Source organism: Crinia signifera, chromosome 5 (assembly GCF_055691185.1).
Source record: "Crinia signifera chromosome 5, ASM5569118v1, whole genome shotgun sequence".
In the NCBI taxonomy this organism is placed as follows: Eukaryota; Metazoa; Chordata; class Amphibia; order Anura; family Myobatrachidae; genus Crinia; species Crinia signifera.
The window spans coordinates 165,568,994-165,590,888 of NC_139221.1; the positions used below are offsets into that span (position 1 = coordinate 165,568,994).

The following is a 21,895-nucleotide window of genomic DNA, read 5'->3' on the forward strand; positions in this document are numbered from 1 at the left end:
TCAGTTCTGATGTGACTTTGAGGGACTTGTATGTGAGACACCCCCATAAATGATGCCATTTCAAAAACTGCACCCCTCACAGTATTCAAAACAGCATTTTGGAAGTTTGTTAACCCTTTATGTGTTTCACAGGAATTAAAACAAAGTGTAGGTGAAATTTCAAAATTTCTTTTTTTTTGCAGAGTTTCAATTTTAATACATTTTTCTAACGAATACAGTAGATTTTACTAGAGAAATGTGACTAAAAATTGATTCCCCCAATTCTTTTGTTTTCATAAATATCCTATATGTGGCCCTAGTGTGCACGTTGACCAAACCACAGGCTTCATAATAGAAGGAGCACCTACTTGATTTTGGAGCCTCCTTTTTATGAGATTTTTTTTTAGGAACCATGTAGGTTTCTAGGCACCATAAGTCAGGGCTTGACAAATATCTTTAAAATCTAGGAGCCAGGATGAAAGTGTAGGAGCCAGACAAACTAAAAATAGGGACAGTATGCGCCAAAAATGTACAACGTAATGCTTATTACACATTTTACATACCCATTACATATTAAACCAAAGGCCATAATGAGCTGCCTCTTTCGGGAAGGGTATATTGTGTGTACACTCAAAATCATATGTATTACGGATCATCCTTTAGTTTCCTCTATTGCTGTTTATGAAATCAGTCAGGTGTGTAGCTAGCATTAGAAGGTGCACAACTGCTAAACCCTAAAAAATACATGTAATGCTTAATTTCCGGGTGACCTGGGAAGTGTATCAGTAAGTAATGAGTACACCTGTGTGTCTGCCCGGTGATGTGGGAAGTAAGTCAGTGTGGAATGGGTACACCTGTGTGTCTGCTGAATAACCTGGGATGTGTGTCAGTTAGTAATAGGTACACCTGTGTCTGCCCAGTGATGTGGGAAGTGTCAGTAAGTACACCTGTGTACCTGGGAACTGTGTCCACCTGTGTACCTGCCGAGTGACCTGGGAAGTGTCAGTGAGTAATGAGTACACCTGTGTACCTGCCGGGTGACCTGGCCCATATCACCTGTTTATGGCATCAGAGAGTAAGCAGGTGCATGGCCCAGATGTCACAGCTAGCTGCTGGTGTGTGCAGCACTAACACTCACCTAGTCTCTGTAGTTCCTACACTTCCAGGGTGTACTGCTGTAGGAAGGAGCCCCTTTGCCATCCTCGGGGCAGACGGCAGGCTGTAGTTAAGGCCAGAGATGTGATTTTGGAGTGGTCTGGTCCCTTACTCCAGCCCCAGGGGCTCTGGCTGAGTAGCTGCTGGTCACCAGGGGAAGGAAGTCTCCCTGCTTCGACATCGGCTGGGGGTTAGTGGTGACAGCGGCTGGGGGTTAGTGGTGACAGCGGCTGGGGGTTAGTGTGGAAGCTGCCAGGTACATTGTGGCCTCGCAGCCAGGGCCATGTGTGGGGGTGGCCGGGCTGCTGCTGCCTGTGTGCGGGCCGGGGAGTGGCCGGTTGCTGGGTTTATCTGCAGGGGATGGCCAGGCTGCTGCTGCTATGTGCGCCCGAGAGGTGGCCGGGCTGCCGCGGCCGTGTGTGGGGGTTGGCCGGGCTGCTGCGGCCATGTGCAGGCCAGGCTGCTGTGTCCAAGTGCGGAGGGGTTCGCCGGGCTGTTGCGGCCGTGTGCGGAGGAGTTCGCCGGGCTGTTGCGGCCGTGTGCGGAGAGGTTGGCCAGAATGCTGCGGCCGTGTGAGGGAGGGGTGGCCGGGCTGCTGCGGCCGTGAGTGAGTGATGGCCGGGCAGCCGTCGCGGGTTATGAGGGGGACTGTGCTGCTGGAGCTGTGAGGGAGGAGGGGTGGCTGGGCTTCTGCGGCCGTGAGTGAGTGATGGCCGGGCAGCCGTCACGGGTTGCGAGGGGGACTGGGCTGCTGGGGTTGTGAGGGAGGGGTGGCCGGGCTGCTGCGGCCGTGAGTGATGGTCGGGCAGCCGTGGCGGGATGCGAGGGGGACTGGGCTGCTGGGGCTGAGATAGGGGTGGCCGGGCTGCAGGGGCTGAATTGCTGCTTTGCGATGCTGGCTCCTATTTTGAAATAGCCGCGGCAGACCTGATCTGGGATGCCACGGCTCTGACCAGATTCTGCTTCCTCCATCGTAAAAAATCTGGTCGCCAGGAAGCAGAATCTGGTCGCCGTGGCGACCTGGCTCCCAGGGTTTGTCGAGCCCTGCCATAAGTGCTAAAAGTTAGGAACCTCCCCCACAAGTCACCCCATTTTGCAAACTACACCCTTCAGGGAATTCATTTAGGGGTATAGTGTACATTTCAAACCCCCAGGGGTTTCACCAATTTTGATACAACTGGGCTGTGAAAATGAAAAAATTAAATTTTTCATTTTCACAGCTCAGTTGTATCAAAATTGGTGAAACCCCTGGGGGTTTGAAATGTACACTATACCCCCTGATGAATTCCCTGAAGGGTGTAGTTTGCAAAATGGGGTCACTTGTGGGGGGGTTCCACTGTATGGGTGCTTCAGGGGTCATTCAACCAGAATCTGTGCTGCAAAATCCAAAAATCACTCCTTCCCTTCTGAGTCCTGCCATGCACCCAACTGGTATTTTTTGGTCACATGTGAGGCATTGCCATACTCGGAAGAAATTGGGGCACAGATTTTGGGGTGCTTTGTCTCCTTCATTCCTTGTGAAAATGAAAAATTTTGAGCCAGATCTGCATTTTTGTGTAAAAAATGTAATTTTTTACACAAAAATGCAGTTCTGGCTCAAAATTTTTCATTTTCGCAAGGAATGAAGGAGACAAAGCACCCCAAAATCTGTGCCCCAATTTCTCCCGAGTACGGCAATGCCTCATATGTGACCCAAAAATACCATTTGGGTGCATGGCAGGACTCAGAAGGGAAGGAGTGATTTTTGGTGGTGGAATGAATGGTGGGTGCTATGTCGCATTAGCAAGACCCCCGAAGCACCAATACAGTGGAACCCCCCCACATGTGACCCCATTTTGCTCACCAGCTTTGGGAGGGCGGCTGGCGCTGCGGCTGGTGGGGGGGTGGGAGGGGTGCTGGCGCTGCGGCAGCCGGGTGGGTGGGAGGGGGGGGGGGGCTGGCGATCGGTGGTGATCGGTGCTGTACTTAACAGCACCGATCACTGTATATATATATATATATATATATGTGTGTGTGTATATATATATATATATATATATATGTGTATATATATATATATACATATATACACACATATATATATATATATGTATATATATTTATATATATATATAGTTCATCTAAATAAATTTAAACAAATTTCAAAGATTTAAGCAGCAGTGCTGCTGCTGGCGGGGGGGTGGGAGGGGGGCTGGCGCTGCGGCTGCTGGATGGGTGGGAGGGAGGCTGGAGAGAGGCTGCCGGGAGGGAGGGCGGGCTGCCGGGCGGGTGGGAGGGCGGTTAACAGCACCGATCACCACCGATCTCTGTGTTACCGAGCGGCTTAGCCGCCGGTAACACAGAAAACGCTGCAATTGGCTGTTCACTTTTGAACAGCCAATCGCAGCGATCGCCGACCGGGGGGGGCACCCCTGCCCCCCCTGGGCGGCGAGGGGGGATGTCTGCTGTCAGGGACAGCAGACATCTCCAAACTGTCACCGCGTCTATAGACGCGGTGACAGTTAGAAGTCATGACGTATATATACGTCATGTGTCGGGAAGCACATCCCGGCCATGACGTATATATACGTCAAATGTCGGGAAGGGGTTAATAATAATCACAAGTAAGGAAAGGCTCTGAGGCTGAGGAAGTGTGGAAAAGACCTTCAAAGGCAATATCAATACCTACAGTACTTTACTCAGAAACATGAGTTACCGTTTCACTTTTAGTTGACGCAAATCTGAGTTGATAGAACGGACTAAAATTCCAACTGTTACTCTGCATGTGACTCTGACTCTGCAATGCAGAGATTGTAGTTTGAACAGTAATTGTCCCATCGGCATGGTATAGCTCGCAGAACATGTCTAGGTTGACACAGTAGATAGTAATGCAAAGGTTGACATTGACAAATGACGGATACAAACAAAAGGTCAGAATGGAAATGGTCGATACATTAAAAGGTCGACAATCGTTTTTTCCACAATTATTGTACAGCATACTCTCGCATGGCCAGGTACTTTGCTGTGCTCAGCACACTTTATTGTACCCAATTGGAGTCCACGTGGATAGCAAAGTATGAAAAAGTCCATAAAATTAAAAAATTAAATTATAAACACCTCATGTTGACCATTTCATGTGTCGACTATGACCATGTCGACCTTTGTGTGTAAAATGGGAGTTCTATTAAAAATGGGATGTTGCCCATAGCAACCAATCAAAATGTATAACTATTATCTTCTAGAAGGTGCTAAATAAATAAGAAGTACAATATGATTGGTTGCTATGGGCAACCATCTCATCTTCAACAGAACTCCCATTTAAGTAAATGTACCCCTAGACAATGGAAAACTAATATCAGATGCAATCTTGCAGGGGTAATTGCAACAATAGAGAATAATAATAACAATAATAATAATAATAATAATAATAATAATAATAATAATAATAATAATAATAAAATATATTCTGTCTGGCATTTAAAATTGGGTTATTCAGGGCACTTTTAGTCAGTATTCATGCGGCTCCCATAAGAATAATCTGGATTATTCAAACATAGAACAAATAACTAGTAATTATTCAATTAATCAACTAGCCAAGAGAGCTCAATAGTATATATAGATTTAATATTCACACATTTAAATATACTGTACATACTTAAAACATTCAATAGCATTAAAACACCCAATAAAATAAAATACAGTTTGTTACTTATTAAAATTTTAGATAAGAACTATTCAATGTACCCCTCTCTGTCAGCCATCAAGATACTGTACTTATCTGCCATTCCTAAATCCTTGGTCCCATGGCAAATTTTAATTGGAAGTGTGTTCAGATTCATGCATAGGCCCTCCTACTGTAGGTCAAAATGTGTGAGATCGAGTAAAACTCTACTGAATGTTATCCCGTACTTTTTTCATAGATCTAGATGACAGATGTCTTGTATGTGTGGTACAGGATATATGTGGCAAGGGATATGAAGGGTGAATAGCCAAACAGTAAATGGTAATCCCCCAGCAGCATACAGTATGTTGGTCAAGTCTACAATTAACCACCCTTATGAAGTGGTATTACAAATACATTGCAGCTGTATTCAAGGGGCAACATTCAGTATTTTTGAATTGAGTAATTTTCATTGATTTATCAATTATACATTGATAACAGACAACAACAATAACAGTTAAGGGTAAAAAAATGAGAATGTATGTGCTCAAGTATCAACTGTTGAATATAATACCTCACACACACACACACACACACACATACACACACACACACACACACACACACACACACACACACACACACAAAAGAATCAATTATACCAGAACATTGGTGATATTCAGCCAGGATATCAGTACAGAGAAATTGTCACAATATATCCATTATAACAACTTCTTAAAACATACAATATGAAGCAAAAATAAAAAAAGGGGGGGGGGGGGGGGGTTACGGGGAGAAGAGATATAAAAAGAAAATAGATGCATCAACTTTCCAAAGGGAGAATTAATCAATTTTAACACTACACTCACCCAGGGATACAAATATTATGTTTAGGCAAGTATTCTCCCTTACTGATGATCGAACATCTCTGGACTCAAGCTACCGGCCCCATATGCAATTTAAATTTGTGCTCCACCACTTGAGCAATGTATACATATTTTTCATGTTGAATAGTAAGGTTAACCAGTGACACCCAAGCTGCGGTTTTCAGTCTTTCAGAGGCTATCCATGAACAAGCAGTATAAACCTTGGCCAGAGCACAGACATGAATAGCAAACAATTTTGTATATTTGTCATTGGATTCATCAAATATTCCCAGACAACATCTCTTCGGGGTAGGTATAACCCTGGGGATACCCAGCTCAGTAAGGACCAACTTGACTCTAACCCAAAACTGAGTCAGTAGAGGACAATCCCACAGCAAATGCCAGAATGAGCTCAACACATTATCACATTTTGGACAGAGATTAGTATGTCCCCCAAATCTACATAATTTAACAAGTGTAAGGTACACTCTATGTAAGATATAACATTGAATTTGTTGCACTCTAGTAGGCACAGAGGAAAGTTTAGGAGACTCCAATCATCTTCATCAATAGGGCCCAGGTCTGTTGGCAACATTTAGTATTTCATGCATTTTCTTTAGTACTATGGCAGATTAGTTAGCTTTGTTATATCACAGCACTTGTGTCATGAGCTCAATCCCTAACCAGGATCTGTAGTTTAAACGGCTGAAGATAAAAATAGTTTCTAATTAGTGCATGTTCTTGTATGTTACGGAACTCTATAAAGCATTGCTTAATTTGTAATATAAATTTTGCTGATGGAACATACACATATTTATGTGTGTATGTTATTTGCACATCTCATGGTATGTCAAAGTCAAAACCAGAGTATTTCAACAGTTAATAAATATAAAAAATGCTCAAGTTAAATTTTTTAAATACATTTTTCTTTTTTCAAATAAATTGTATTGAGTTAAGCACCACAAGTTTTAACAGCAATGAGCATAGTAATATTTAAAATTGGATACTCCGTGATACTAATTCTCTTCATAAATTAAGTTTACATTGAGTAACCATTTTATCTGTCACGTTTATATCATATATGTCAGATACAATGAAAATGAATAACGGAAAAGAGAAATGGAAAAAGTTCACGGGGGGCACGCAAGACAACAGAACCCGAATCTCAAAGTCCCTTTCAAAGTTTGAAGGATATTATAGTTGGATATAATCTACATGGCCACCCATGATTTTCTTTATTGCCCATACTGTACCTGATGGTGTTCTTATGTGCATTTTTAAAAATCATGGGGCCAATTGTTATGTCTTCAAAGAAGTTTTTTGAAACATCTGCAAAGAGGGCAGATAAATCGAAATCCAGTTTTGTAATATTACTTTTTGAGCAGTAGCACTAATTGCAAAAAGCCGTTTTCTACATCCCTTGTCTGTAAAAGAAATGATCTATTGTAAAGCGCAACGGAATCTGCTGCACACACTGTATAAGAAACTGTAAATAAGTAGAGAAAATAAATAGAATTTCCTAACTAAAATACATATTTGTTGTAGTGAATGGAAAGACCAGAAGCCATGGAGGAAGTCCACTTAAGCAGCCTTTCACCACAGACAGTTATGCAAGGAGGTCATACGCACTAAATGCTGTCTATGAAGTATGAAGTAAGACCTATGATAAATATTTAAAATCATCTCTTGATATTGCGCTGCTGGTAATAACTTACACCTACATTTCAACAACTCTTCACTGGTTAGTGGGGAAGAAGAGGATAACCACTGTATGACACCTGATGTGACGTGATATTGGTCCATTTGTTTTCTCAAGACAGTGTTATGTATAGAAATAGTATTCCTTGAAGGTGGACTGGATTTAAAAAAAATGCTTTTTATTAAAGCATCACATATGTAATAAAGTACAATTTATAAGTACAGTACGATTATACAGTAACAGTGCAAATTTTTTTCCCAAAAGACCATAGAAACAATAAAAGTCTAAACTAGATATAACAATGTGTTGCTGCAGGAGAATGTATGGACAGCAATCATTAAAATGACAACTGGAACAGAATGACTCCATGAAGAAAAAGCAATATGTCAGAATCAAATAAATAAATAAATAAATCCAAACATAAAAGAAAAAGGTTATGTCTCCTGTTCATCCCCACACACCCCTTGGTGGAGTCTCTACAAGACTTGTAGGCTTACAGGATGGAGCTCTATCATCAGTTGTCTGATACTATGGTATACACCAAGCTTTCTGTGGTTCTATTACAGACACTCCAGGATGAACATATTAACAATAAATAAATGGTTGCTTTGACATCAGAGGTACCTATTGTTCTTATTATGTACTCACTACCAAAAATACATAAGGATGCCCTCAACCCCTCCTTATATCAACCTATTTCACAATTGCTTGAAATTTTATTCAACCTCCTATTGTCACTCAAGATACGTACCTCAGAGACACCAATTAATTCCGGAATTGGTTAGTTCAGTATCAAGATGGCTTACACGCAGTCCTTTATTCCGGTTCACTCGCAAAAGGCAAATTCCTTCTCAAATGGACAAAACCATGTGTACTGCAGGGGGGCAGATGTAACATGTGCAGGGAGAATTAGATTTGGATGGGGTTTTACTTCAACGTCAGATCTATATTGCTGTGTAAAAATAAAGCAGTCAGAAACAAAATAACTCACCCAAATTTAATTCTCTCTGCACAAGTTACTTCTGCCCCACCTGCAATGCACATGGTTTTGTCCATTTGAAAAGGAATTTACCTTTGCAAGTGAACCAGAATAAGGGCCGCAATGTGTATTTTTCTGGATGAGATTGGTCATAGTTTACAGTTTAATCTTGGGCTATATTTGAATTTAATAAGGCTTGCTCTCACCAGAAATTTCTTTCTCCTATATTTAAAGAATTCTGGGTGTGCGATGGGTTCTGCAGTAGCACAATCGTACATGAACGTGTGCATGTTTTGTCAAGAGAAAGCATTATTTTTGCCTGGTACGAATCCTCAACTTGTTATGTTGCTTTGTAGATATATTGACAACGTATTTATGGTATGGAACAGGGATGCAGAGTCCTTTGTTCAGATGATGGATAAGATTAATGGTATGTCACTACCTATTTTATTCACCGTTAAGTGAAGTGCTAGTGAAATGGATTTTTTGGATGTTAAAGTGAGATTGTCCAATAATCAGATCTCTACATCCCTTTTCTCTAAAAGTATTGATTGCAATACACTCCTTACCTCTAGTAGCCATCATCCTACACTCTAAAAAAAGGTCTAGCATTCTGTCAAAAGATCAGGGTGGCTAGGATATGTAGTGATATGGCTGAGCTCCCTGTATTACTTCAAAATGTTGTGGATAAATTCTACGAGAGAGACTATTAACGCAACATGTTACATAAGACCAATTTGAAAGTGTTGAAGCTTCAACAACAAGATTATGTCCATCTGTGAGGGAAGAGAAAAACACGTTCACATGGACTACTACGTTTGATACCTCAAGTCTTGTATTGCCTGTTGCTTGTAAGGCTTTGTGTCTGCTAATTACTATAAATAAAGATCTGCCTTGCTTTGATGATATACATACAACGATTTCTTACAAACATGATAGAAATCTTAGAGATTTGCTAGTTCGGGTTTTGGTCATACTTGTGACATAACACAATTGAAACTAAAAACATATTGTTACAAATGCCAACCCTGTGTAACCTGTAACTATCTGATAAAGCAAAACAATATCACATCGAACACGTCCTTAATTGTGATACTTGATATGCCGTTTATAACATTGTTTGTTCTTGTGTCAAGTACATCGGGATGACATCCAAATAATTCAAGGAACATATAGCCCTTCACAGGTCAGCAATAAAAGCTGCCCTTTCTGGTAAAAACATTAATTAGCCAGTTGCTTCACATTTTAAACTATTTGCCCATCCTCTTTCATAACTTTGATGCCAACTGATCACATTCCGGCTTTGCTGAGAGGGGGAGACAATAATAAGGCATTGCATAAATGTAAAGCGATGTGGAAACTTGCAGGGGTGCCGTGGGTTGGTGGTCCAGGACCAATTCAAATTATTTATGGTTAATTATTTATGAGCAAAACCAGTGCTGGTGGCTGCCAATAATAAAATCTGTAAGAATAGAAGTAAATCCTGCCCTTTACCACATAACTGATCCTAGGAATCGCATATAAACCAATCTAATTTTTTTTTTGGCCTAGGGGTTCTGTGAAATAATGTTTGATACTCTAGGGTGCCGTGATTCAAAAAATATTGGGAACCACTGCCCTAGTGCTTTGAATTTATCTGAAAGGCTCTATTATGATTTATCATATTTGACATGATGGGGGAAATTTACTAAAGGAAATTTGTAAAAAATAGGTGTATTTGTATCCAGAAATACACTTATTTTTGACATTTACTATCCTGAAAATACGACAATTCGTATTCGTATTAATAGCACATCAATACGAATACGAATTTCCGTATTTTCGGTATAGTAAATGTAAAAAATAAGTGTATTTCTGGATAAAAATACACCTATTTTTTTACAAATTTCCTTTAGTAAATTCCCCCCTATGTTTCTCTTTTCATATTGTAAATTATTTTCATGAATTCCCTTTTGTGGTTATATTCATTGTGTGAAATTTATGTTTATTTGGACTTTTTAGATTTTACTGTAACCATCTAGATGTCCGGCTTCTAACAGTTTGTCCGGTTGGTTTCTATGCTACCGCGTATGCTGCGAGTGAAGTCACAGGTCACCATGGCTTCTGGGAGTGTGGTTCGTGCTGGTGTACTCAATGGGGGAGCATACCATCCCAGCAGGGGGATAAGGTAAGCCACTGGTGTTTACTCTGAAGACAGGAATCAGCTCCCTAAAACTTTGAGATACTGTAATATGGATGCATATAAATATAATGTAAAATTAGGGCGAAAAAGGCCCTCATTTACCATAGACTGCTATATTTGAATTAATTAATTAACTAATTAAACTGGTTTGAGGGCTTCTGCCATACCAGATACATTTTAAAATGAATAGATAAATAAAAGATAAAATTAAGGATTTAATTAGGATAGCCCAAATATGTGCAGTGATTTTATGTCTAGAAAACAGGTATGGGCATATGGACACTGAGGGGATAGAAACATTTAAAAGAATATCATCTTCAAATACCAATATTCTATTTTCCCTTTTACCAATCATAATGTTATGTAAATGTCCAGAGCTTTGCAATAAACTAGGGTAGGAGTTGATACTCAAATTAAACCTTAAGGCAGCTAGTGGACACCCCTGATGTGTCGAGTGTCTCTCCATCTCTAGATCTGCTCCAGAGAATATCCTGCTTTCTACAGTATTGGTGAAGTATCCATCCAGCTGCACAGCCCGACTCAGCTACTCTTCGGCTTCTGCTGTTTCCAAGGACTCTACCAGTTCCATTCTGACCACAGTATTTCAGTGTTTGCTAATTTACAGACTTGAATTTACCTTCAATAAATATTTATTAATGTATACTAATCTTTTCTGGACTCCATCTACCCAGCCACGCCTTCAGGCCCTAATCTCCACCTCACTCTGTGAGGTCCACCCACATATGTGGGCGCAGGTTATCAAACCCTTCAGCTTCCACTAAGCTTCAGCTTCAGAGCAAGTTCAAGCCTCAGGCGTGACATTCAATTCTTGTTAGCTATCACCTGTCCCGATGTACTGTCGGGGGTAAAGTTCTTAAGGTGACTGCCGGATGGCTGTGCCAATGTAACTTTCTGATGGAACCATTTCTTTATGTACATTGTGCTACAGTGCCAACTGGGCAGCCTCAAGTCAAAGTCTCCTTCAGACACCACAAGCATTACATCCTACATGCCAGTTGTATAAACTTGGTTACATGTAATGAGTTGTATGGCTGGCGAGTCCCTGAGCACTCATACATGTGTGTTTAGCAGTATTACAAGTGGTTACAAGTGTATTCCTGGAAACTTTTATCAGGTGCTACATTTTTGCATCCTACTAGCCCGGAATGGCAAGGAGGCTCCTGAAAATAGCTCCAGAAAAGGTGGGCTAATCCACCAGAATGACCCCGGCCTCCAGCAATCCACCCTTGGCGGGGCGCCAAGGGGCCTAATGGCGTGGATCGCATCATCGTGGCCCCCCTGTTCAATGCCTGTAATACCAGCATTGCACAGCGGGAGGAGTGCCCACACCCCCACTCAAGGCCCCTTCATCAATTGTTGCGGAATCTTCAAACTAACTATGGGCAGTGCAACACCACACCTAATTATAGAGAACTTTTGCAGTTCCTTTCTTTTCTTTTTAATGATTAGACTAATGCATAGAAATATGCATGTGACTAATTTTAACCTCTTCATAGATATTAGCACATATCTGTTATTTCTAATTGCAAAGCTTTTTGAAGTTTGAATATATATTTAGAATTAAAATTGGTCGATATAATCAATATCTAATCTCTGTTTATAGACCATATATTTATAATCCTTGTACATTTGATTGGGACAAATCCCACATACAGTATAAAAAAAATTGCAACAGTAAAGTGCTGTATTTTTCAACATAATATAATCAATATTTTGGGCAATAAAAAAACAGGTATATACAGTACTCTAGATATTTGTAGTAATTGCAAATCTATTAATCTAACAGGTGTTTGTATCATCTCTATTCAATTCAACAAAGTTAGCAATGTCGTCTTTTGCCTAGAAGCAGTCTACAAAGTCGAGAGACATAGCTAATTTTTCAGACAATGTGACAATTCTATGGTGGGCAGATAATATGATTCATACAGATGTTTCCACTTATGTTGGTACCGGCAGTGCTGCACAGCATACCAAATGTCCACACCCTCATCCACTGATGGGACCATTTTTCATGGCATACATGCTGCAGCATGCTACAACACACGCCAAGATAGAAAAGGACAGCTGTATGCCCAAGTAACAAGACCATTTGCTGTAAACCAATACAACAAGTTTATTGGGGAAGTAGATATATGCCACAGGATTGCATAGTAATGATTCCATAATAAACCTATGGATCCTTTACAAACATGGCTAGAAAAAGAACATTCCGGAACTGCAGCAACGTTAATTCAAATGGGTGAAAACATCAAATAATAAACAAAGGCCGTTATAATAATAATAACCTTTCCCAACCTCCCTTATAATAATAAACAAAGGCCGGTACTTATGTAATATCTGGGCTCCCGTTTTTCTTGTGAGACCGCGTCCCCTCGCGGGGCTCGTTGCGCTCGCCACGCTTCAGGCACGGTGGCTCGCTGCGCTCGCCACACTATATAAAATCAACTCCATGCGTACTTGGATAGTAGGGGTATGAAAAAATGGGGTGCATTTAACATGGGAGCCCAGATAATACTGTACATACCCAAAGGCCTTATAGTGTACACACAGCCTTTACCCCTGCAGCAGCATCAGAGCATAGCCTTTACCCCTACACCACCACAAATAGCAAAATGTTGGAAGAATGTTGTACTTGAAATAAGATTGGATGGCATTGGTTATTATCCAAAAAATTGATCTTAAAAATCCTCCACAATGCCACGACAAAAATGTATAGGCATATGCATGTCCACCTTAACAGAGGCCCATGTGAGGCTGGTTCTCTCTCTCTGTGAAATAGGCATGTCTGAGGCTATTTTATTTTTGTATTTATTTACAGTTTCCTATATAGCGCAGCAGATTCCGTTGCGTTTTACAATTGTAGACAGTGATAAAACAAACTGGGTGACAACAGACAGACTCCCTCTGTTTTGAGGGAGTGTTGTGCGAGTGTTGTGGGCATGTAGCCAGACTTCCATGCTATTCTGAGGCATGCATTTGACAAAGGGATGCATGTCTTTTACAACCTTTATGGGACTGATGTGAGTGCCCTTAGTTATAATGAACACTGGGCATTGCAACCATACTTATGAACCCTTGCAGATTGAAGAATCAGCTTAAGGTCATAAATCTACCTGCCATGCTGTCCGAACTTGTGGTGCTTTGTGTAAACGTTAGCTATTTATGTAAAAACTACCGACTCAAAGCAAATGCTTCAAAAGCTAGTCTGCTACCTTGTGCTTGCCTCTGTGTTTGACATTTGTGCTTGTGTCAGAGAAAAAAAGTTGTATTTTCAATTGGTGCCAACAGATGGCAGTGTTTCAGAGACACACAAACGGACGCTAGCCATATATATATAGATGATGTTGATACTTGCTTCAGGACCCCTGAGAAACCCTCATAATTATTAATTAGGCATTGATGTTTGGCCAAATTAGGCTAATTAAAATTGAAAGCAAGAGATTTGGTAAGAAATCACCAGGTTTTTTTAAAGCGGCAATCATTTACACTGCAAAACCAGTTTGATTTTGCAGTGTAAATGATTGCTGCTTTAAAAAAACTGGAGCTTTCTTACCAAATCTCTCACTTTCTGAATCTCTCATCCTATTAAATTTCACCCCAGGGGTGACGTTTAATGAGATGCAAAAATGTGACTTTTGCGATATTTTCGTCAAAAACTGGCAAAATCGCACTTTTTCACGAATTTGCATATTTAATGACCGCTGATTTTGCCTCGAAATCACACTTTCTGACAGTGTGATTTTTACTCGCGCCGGAACTCACATCCAGATGTTTTCCCATTGAAAAGTATATAATACGCATATTTAATGCAAATTCGGGAAAATGTGTCTAAAAATCGCCAAACATTTAGACAAGGTTCTGATATGCGAATTGGCCAGAACCCTACACAGATCATTGAGATCTGTGCATGGTCCTGTGTTAAAAAATGTGTTAAAGTGCTTTTTGGGAAAAAAAATTGCGTGGGGTCCCCCCTCCTGAGCATAACCAGCCCCGGCTCATTGAGCCGGACCTGGTTCCAAAAATACGGGGGGCAAAAAGCATAGGGGTCCCCCATATTTCTGAAAACAAACCCCCGGACTCTTGGACCGGACCTGGTTCCAAAAATACGGGGAACAAAAAGCATAGGATTCCCCCTTATTTCTGAAACCAGCCCCGGACTCTTGGACCGGTCCTGGTTCCAAAAATACAGGGGACAAAAAAATCTGGGGGTTCCCCTGTATTTTGAAACCAGCACTGGGCTCCAACAGCCCGCGGTGTAGTGCCACAGCCGGGGGACACTTTTTATATAAGGTCTCCCAGCCGAAACATGAGCACCGTGGCTGGTCAGCCTTAGACGGGGTACCTGGAGCAGTGGGGATCCTCCCCCAATAATACGCACCTCATTAAATATGCAAATTCGTGACAAAAATGCGATATTAAAAAAGTGCGATAATGGGTGATTTTGAAAGTGCGATAAAATCGCATTCTATTAAATGTCACCCCAGATGGCACTTTTGGGGTAATATTCTGCAAGGTACAGAATAATGGGTTAGGATATGTGGCACTGGTATACTGGGGTGTTTTATAGGTGTTTTTAAGATTGCAGGTAGAAGTTACATTTTTAAAAGTTTCATAAAATAACACAAAAATAAACTTGCAACCATTTAAATCCAGTACATCCCTAAATAATCTAGAGCATATATTTGCAGAAACACTTGCTTTCTATCAGTTTTAAATGTAATGAAAAAAAAAACACATTTGAAAACGAGCCCCAAATATTTTGCTATTGCTAATTTGCTATTGGACACTACTAGCGATCTTTACAGCCAATACTTATTAGCACATTAATAGGGTACAGGCAGATTTCCCCACTTAGTATGGCTGCTAGCAGTATAGACACACTAGGGCCCTTATTCTGATTCGTGCGGCCAGAGCCGCACACGGTGCTCCGGCCGCACAAACCAATCCCCGCCCACACTACGGATCGCCACGGCCGTCCGTACACGGACGGCTGGCGATCCGCACGAAAATGGTGGGGCGTACGCCTCCACCATGGTCGGCGACCATCGAAGGCAGGGCCGCACGCCCCACCAGGTCCCGCAAGCTGAGACCACACGGACAATCGTCCGTGTGATAGCTTGTATGGGGGCTGAGAGCTGACATCCGGCGACGTCAGCTTTCCGCCCCCATCACTGGCGTCATACCCTCATTAGCATGCATACGCCCCGCGTTTGCATGGGAACGCCCATGAAACGCGGGGCGTATACATAGGGAAATGAGGGCATGAAGCCCCTCACTCCCCTATACGCCCCCTTTGCGGCGTAGTAACTTTATGTGCGGCGAATTCGCCTGCACATGCGCAGATTGACCTCTGCGCATGTGCAGACGGAAAACATCGGCGGTACGGCCGCACGCGGGCCGTACCGCTCGAATCAGAATAAGGGCCCAAGTGACAGTACTACTGCATAGGCACGTTAACTCAATCTGCGATAAACAAAACTTTGCCGGGGCTAATTGAATCTCTTCAAGAGTAACAAGGAGAAGGAGACAGACCGCACTCTGGAAATATATTTCAGAGACTTGGACACAGATTTAAAACTGATACATGGCCTGTTTATTAACAAACAATTGGCAACCTTAGGATATAAGTGTATGACACAAGTGTTCACAATACATACACTAGGAGGCAATGCACTGTATTCTTTCATAGTTACAGCTATACCATGCTGTAACTATGGCCATGTCTTTATAAACGTAGAATGAATCTGCTTCTTTTATTTATCAAGTTGAACTACAGAAAATACAGGAATAACATGAAAAATGTATGAAAACTCAACATTTTCAAAAAATTTACCAGGCAGCGCCGGCCATAGACATGATAGGCAGTATAGGTATAAACCTAAGGGTATATGGAGAAAGCCTATAAGCATTTGGACTGGTTGCACCTCTAAGGTATGCTGTGCTGGCTCCAGATTTCAGAAGTCCCAGCTGGCAGTGATTGCCCTCAAATGGGTAATACATACTTTCTGGAACTGCTACGCCGTTGCCTGTCCTATTATAGGACAGGCAGCAGAGCAGCAGCAGAAAGCCTGTACACCCCAGTGCTGATCATACAGTACCTTCAGCTTCAATCAGTGTGGCAATGGTGTGACTGAAGTTCACATTGGCATCATCTACAGAGAATGCACCGTGGAGGAGAGAAAAAGAGGAAAGACAGCAATGGTACTGTAATTAAATTCTAAGAGCTTGTTAAAGGGATTAGAATGCTGGAGACACACAAGAGAGAGAAACTTGATGGCTAGAAGAGCCATCCCCCTGCTTGTGTCAGGGGAGGGGAGCACCACCAGAATTTTGCTATCAAATTGGTCTGGGTGGGCTCGGCCACCAAGTATTCAGTACATCTTTGGGTTTGGCATGAATTGTTTGAGGCATAGATTTTAGTATTCGACTTACAAAAACTGACCCTTGATGTTGGCTTGCAAGCTTAAAGTTAAAATATGAACTACAGGTACTACAATAGCTCATGATTTTGCGATATACACATAGAAACATAGAAACATAGAATTTGACGGCAGATAAGAACCATTTGGCCCATCTAGTCTGCCCCTTTTTTACCCTTCAGGTAAACTCAACCCTTTTTAATCCTTATTTCTTTGTAAGGATATTCATATGCCTATCCCAAGCATGTTTAAATTGTTCTACTGTCTTAGCCTCTACCACCTCTGATGGGGGGCTATTCCACTTATCCACTACCCTTTCTGTGAAGTAATTCTTTCTAACATTTCCCCTGAACTTACCTCCCTCCAGTTTCAGTGCATGTCCTCGTGATTTATTACTTGTTTTCCTTTGAAGAAAATTTCCCACCTGTACTATGTTAAAACCCTTGATATATTTGAAGATTTCTATCATGTCCCCCCTTTCCCTTCTCTGCTCCAAACTATACATGTTAAGATCTTTTAGTCTATCCAGGTAAGTTTTGTGATGTAGGCCATGAACCATTTTAGTTGCCCTTCTTTGTACACTCTCCAATGTATTTATATCCTTCTGAAGATATGGTCTCCAGAACTGGACACAGTATTCCAGATGAGGTCGTACCAATGACCTATAAAGTGGCATTATTACGTCTTTTTTTCTGCTACTGATTCCTCTCCCTATGCAACCAAGCATCTGACTAGCCTTCCTCATTGCTTTGTTACATTGCCTCCCTGCCTTTAAGTCACTTGAAATAGTGACTCCTAGATCTCTTTCCTCCTCAGTAGTTTCCATTATAGTACCCTTGATACTATATTGAGCCTTTGGGTTTTTGAGTCCCAAGTGCATAATTTTGCATTTTTTAGTATTAAACTGTAGTTGCCATTCTCTTGACCAATTCTCAAGTTTACTTACAGTAGATCATCAGTCATTTGATTTACCCCTCCTGGTGTGTCTACTCTGTTGCATATATTTGTGTCATCTGCGAAAAGGCATACAGTACTTTCCCTTCAATACCATTTGCAATGTCACTAACAAAGCTATTAAAGAGCACTGGTCCAAGTACAGATCCCTGGGGTACTCCACTGGTAACATGTCCCTCCATAGAATGCACTCCATTTACTACAACTGTCTGTTTCCTATCCTGCAACCAGGTTCTTATCCATTTAATTGTTTTATAATCCAATCCCACACTTTCAATTTATTTAGCAGCCTGCGATGTGGGACAGTGTCAAATGCCTTACTAAAGTCTAGATATGCCACATCTACAGCCCCCCCTTCATCTAGTATTTTGGTCATGGAGTCAAAAAAGTCAATGAGACTTTTTTGGCATGATCTCCCTGCAGTAAAACCATGCTGTTTTGGATCCTGTAAGTTGTTTAATTTAAGATATTCCACTATTCTTTCTTTTAATAGTGTTTCCATTATTTTCCCTACTACTGATGTAAGGCTCACTGGTCTGTAGTTACTTGCTTCTTCTTTGCTTCCGCTTTTGTGCAGTGGAACTACATTTGCTTTTCTCCAGTCCTCTGGAACTGCACCTGTATCTAGTGACTGGTTGAATAAATCTGTTAATGGCGCTACCAACACATCTTTTAGTTCTTTTAGTATCCTTGGATGCACTCCGTCTGGCCCCATTGGTTTATCCACTTTCAGTCTTGAAAGTTCTGTTAGGACTTTCTCCCTAGTAAATGTTCCTCCATCTACCTTATTTTTATGAATGCACATTGCATTGTATCCATATAGGGTTTTTATATTGCCACAACACCAGGGCATAAAGTGGTCATACACAGGTGGGGAACCCCATTTCTCTATGCCACCTAATTATACTCCCTCCTCACCCAGTGGCGGATTCAGGGGGGGGGGGGCACCTGGGCACGTGCCCCCCCTGTCAAAAATTTTGTAGCTGAGGACCAGGGCTTTCCAACGAGCCCAGCCCCGTGTCTCTAGCACCCCGGGTACCGGAGATATCACCTGGCAAAGCTGTAACGTTTTTTTCCCCATAGGATAATATGGGACCCGTCAATTCCGACCCCCCACCCGGTTGATCTCATTCCATTCCAAATCACTGGGCCTTCAATATGATACCAGGCTGGTCCATATCGGTCAATCGGAGATATTGCATGTAAACCAATTTTTTTATTTTTGAAATGTAATTTCATGGCTGTTCATGTTCTTTGAGGGCAGATTACTCTGGAACCAAACGTTCCAGTTTCACTGGACCAAAATCATTCAAAGCCTACTCAAAAGTTCTTCAATATGATATTTGTCTCATGTAAATGGATCAGTTGGTTCCGAAGATATAGCCGGTTAAATTAGATAACTGGTTAAAGGGGGGGTGGGGTGGTTTTCTCTCCCCCTCACACCAGAAAATGCAGGGACTAGGCTGGTGTAAAAGGGGCCAACCTGGGAATGCATTTTCTGGTGTGAAAGGGGTATTTTTTCAAATAGCCGGGACCTGCAGTGCTCTGAATACAGCCAGGCTCTGCCATCACTTCTGCCTGGCGGCAGCTGTCCCCGTTTACTGCGAGCATGTATTCCCCCTTGGCAATGAGCATGTAATCCCACATGGCAACAACCATGGAACCTCTGGCAATGAGCATGGAACCCTTGGCAATGAGCATGTAGATAAGCAGCACTTATGTAGCATAATTTTTAATAGGCATTATGGTGTTTGGCATAATACATAATGGACATAATAGCGTGTAACTTAACGTGTAATGGACATTATGGTGTAAATATTTAATGCGCGCCTTTGGCGCACAATGTCCCTGTTTATGAAGCGTATTGTGAATTTTGGCTTAATCTGTGTGGCATTATGTGAATTCTGGCTCAATCCATGTGGCATTATGTGAATTCTGGCTCAAATCCATGTGGCATTATGTGAATTTTGTCTCAATCCATTTGGCATTATGTGAATTTTGTCTCAATCCGTGTGGCATTATGTAAATTCTGGCTCAATCCGTGTGGCATTATGTGAATTTTGTCTCAATCCGTGTGGCATTATGTAAATTCTGGCTCAATCCGTGTGGCATTATGTGAATTTTGTCTCAATCCGTGTGGCATTATGTAAATTCTGGCTCAATCCGTGTGGCATTATGTGAATTTTGGCTCATTCCATTTGGCATCATGTGTAAGTGGAAAGTATAATGGGGTGTAGTATTTTGTTGCATAATGTGTGAAGTTGTATATGGTGTTGTACACTACACTGAAGGACACGCCCCCTGTTGAGTGGCCACACCCCCTTTTGTCGCCATGGTGGGCCTGCGTACTTTAACTGCCAGGGCCTATTTTTAATCCCATTCCCACCCTCTCTCTGCCGCTCTCTTAGCATGTACACTGGCACCACTAACACCGCCCCTCCCGCACCTAAACCCTCTTTTATCATGGTGCCCCCCCCTGTCATTTTATCCTGGATCCGCCCCTGTCCTCACCCCCCATTAGGCAGAGACAGGGCCTGTGGTAGGATTTAACTTTAACCCCTGCACAACACTGATAATTGTTTGTTATGTTGGGATTCCAAAAGCTACCTATTGTCTTAGGCACTGTTCATTCAGCCCATTTAAAGCTACAGCACTTAGGAGTACTTTGTATAATAACCGCATCATGTCAGTGTTGTGTGAGCAACAGATGTAGGACTTATAAATAAGGATCCTTGATGTTAGGTTGTAAGATTAAATGTTTTCATAAAAATATAATATCTAGTTTTTATTTTGCTAAACATTCATTCATGTGTGTTATAGTCAAGAAAAGCACTGACAACAAATGGAATTCTTTTGTTTTGCTATACATAGTACTTACACTGCCATGCAGCTTGTACCCAAGGGAATATGTAGCAACAGCATGATGGTATTACTTTTTCTTAAATCTATTTTGTAGAATATTTGAACTACTGTATTCTGGAAATTAAATAATTCTATAAGTTTGATTTTGTGATTATGTACAGAGTACGGTATAAGTGTCACATTCTACTGTGTCATTTAATATAATTGCTGGGTTCTTGCCAGGTAGACCCAGATCAAAGTGCAGTGTGAAAGCACCAAACTGAATAGCTCAGGTTATAAGAAGGGTTAAACCCAGGTTGGCGGTGTATAAGGTTTGGAGCTGGGTGGGAGATGGCATTTGTGATCTGAAAGTGGTATAAGAAGACAACATCAGTGCAGTATGAAGTGAATGCATGTTGCATCACATGTCTACATGTTGAGGCAAGCATCTGTTCATTGCTATGCATTTATGGTAATATTGAATGCACTCTAAACCTGGCCCTGTATATACCTGGGGGTTGATTGGTCAAGTCTGCGGATCATTCTGTATCTCACGTATGCCTCTGTTCTTGAAAAAAGTAGAATAGACTGAAACGTTGAACGAACTGACTCCTACCCTGTGTGGAATTTATTTCTTCATTTAACGTCCTGTGAGTGCCACCGTCCCCCATCCCTTATATCTGTTCCTCTGCAAAGAGAACCTGGAAGGCACCCGGGCCAAGTAGCCCCTGAACAGCCACGTGGAGTTTCAGCCTACAAATTGTATATATATATATATATATATATATATATATATATATATATGAAAAAAAGAGTGGGGTTTCAGAGGGCGCTAATGTACCACGTCAATTTCAATAAAAAAATGGTATTTATTACAACCACATTTAAAAGTTAACATAAAAAGCACCCTATTGGGTGTAGTAACTACACATAATCATAAAGTATACAACTCTGATGAAATATTACATATAATCACAATTTAATCGATAGCACTGGTGGATTAATCAGTTCAGAATGGAAGGACCAACGCGTTTCGTCATGTTCATGACTTCATCAGGGGCAGTGGAACAATTGAAACAACTATGTTATTCTGAAAAAAGTATCCAGAGTGAATTTCTCAATAATAACCAGAAAGACGATTGTTCAATAGAAGCTACACA

The 21,895-nt window shown here is 41.5% G+C and overlaps 1 protein-coding gene and 1 long non-coding RNA gene across 10 annotated transcripts in view; one reads left to right on the top strand and one right to left on the bottom strand.

Moving 5' to 3' along the window:
• LOC146080696 (uncharacterized) overlaps window positions 1–12,230 on the top strand; it is a 52,473-nt gene extending 40,243 nt beyond the window's left edge. Inside the window, exons 2-4 of the long non-coding RNA XR_014474952.1 lie at window positions 7,186–7,293; window positions 10,320–10,485; window positions 10,973–12,230. This is a non-coding gene — a long non-coding RNA (uncharacterized LOC146080696). The remainder of the gene's footprint in view (window positions 1–7,185; window positions 7,294–10,319; window positions 10,486–10,972) is intronic.
• The window catches only part of CTNND2 (catenin delta 2), a 444,220-nt gene that overhangs the window by 103,825 nt on the left and 318,500 nt on the right, over window positions 1–21,895 (bottom strand). The gene's annotated exons all lie outside the window — the stretch shown is intronic.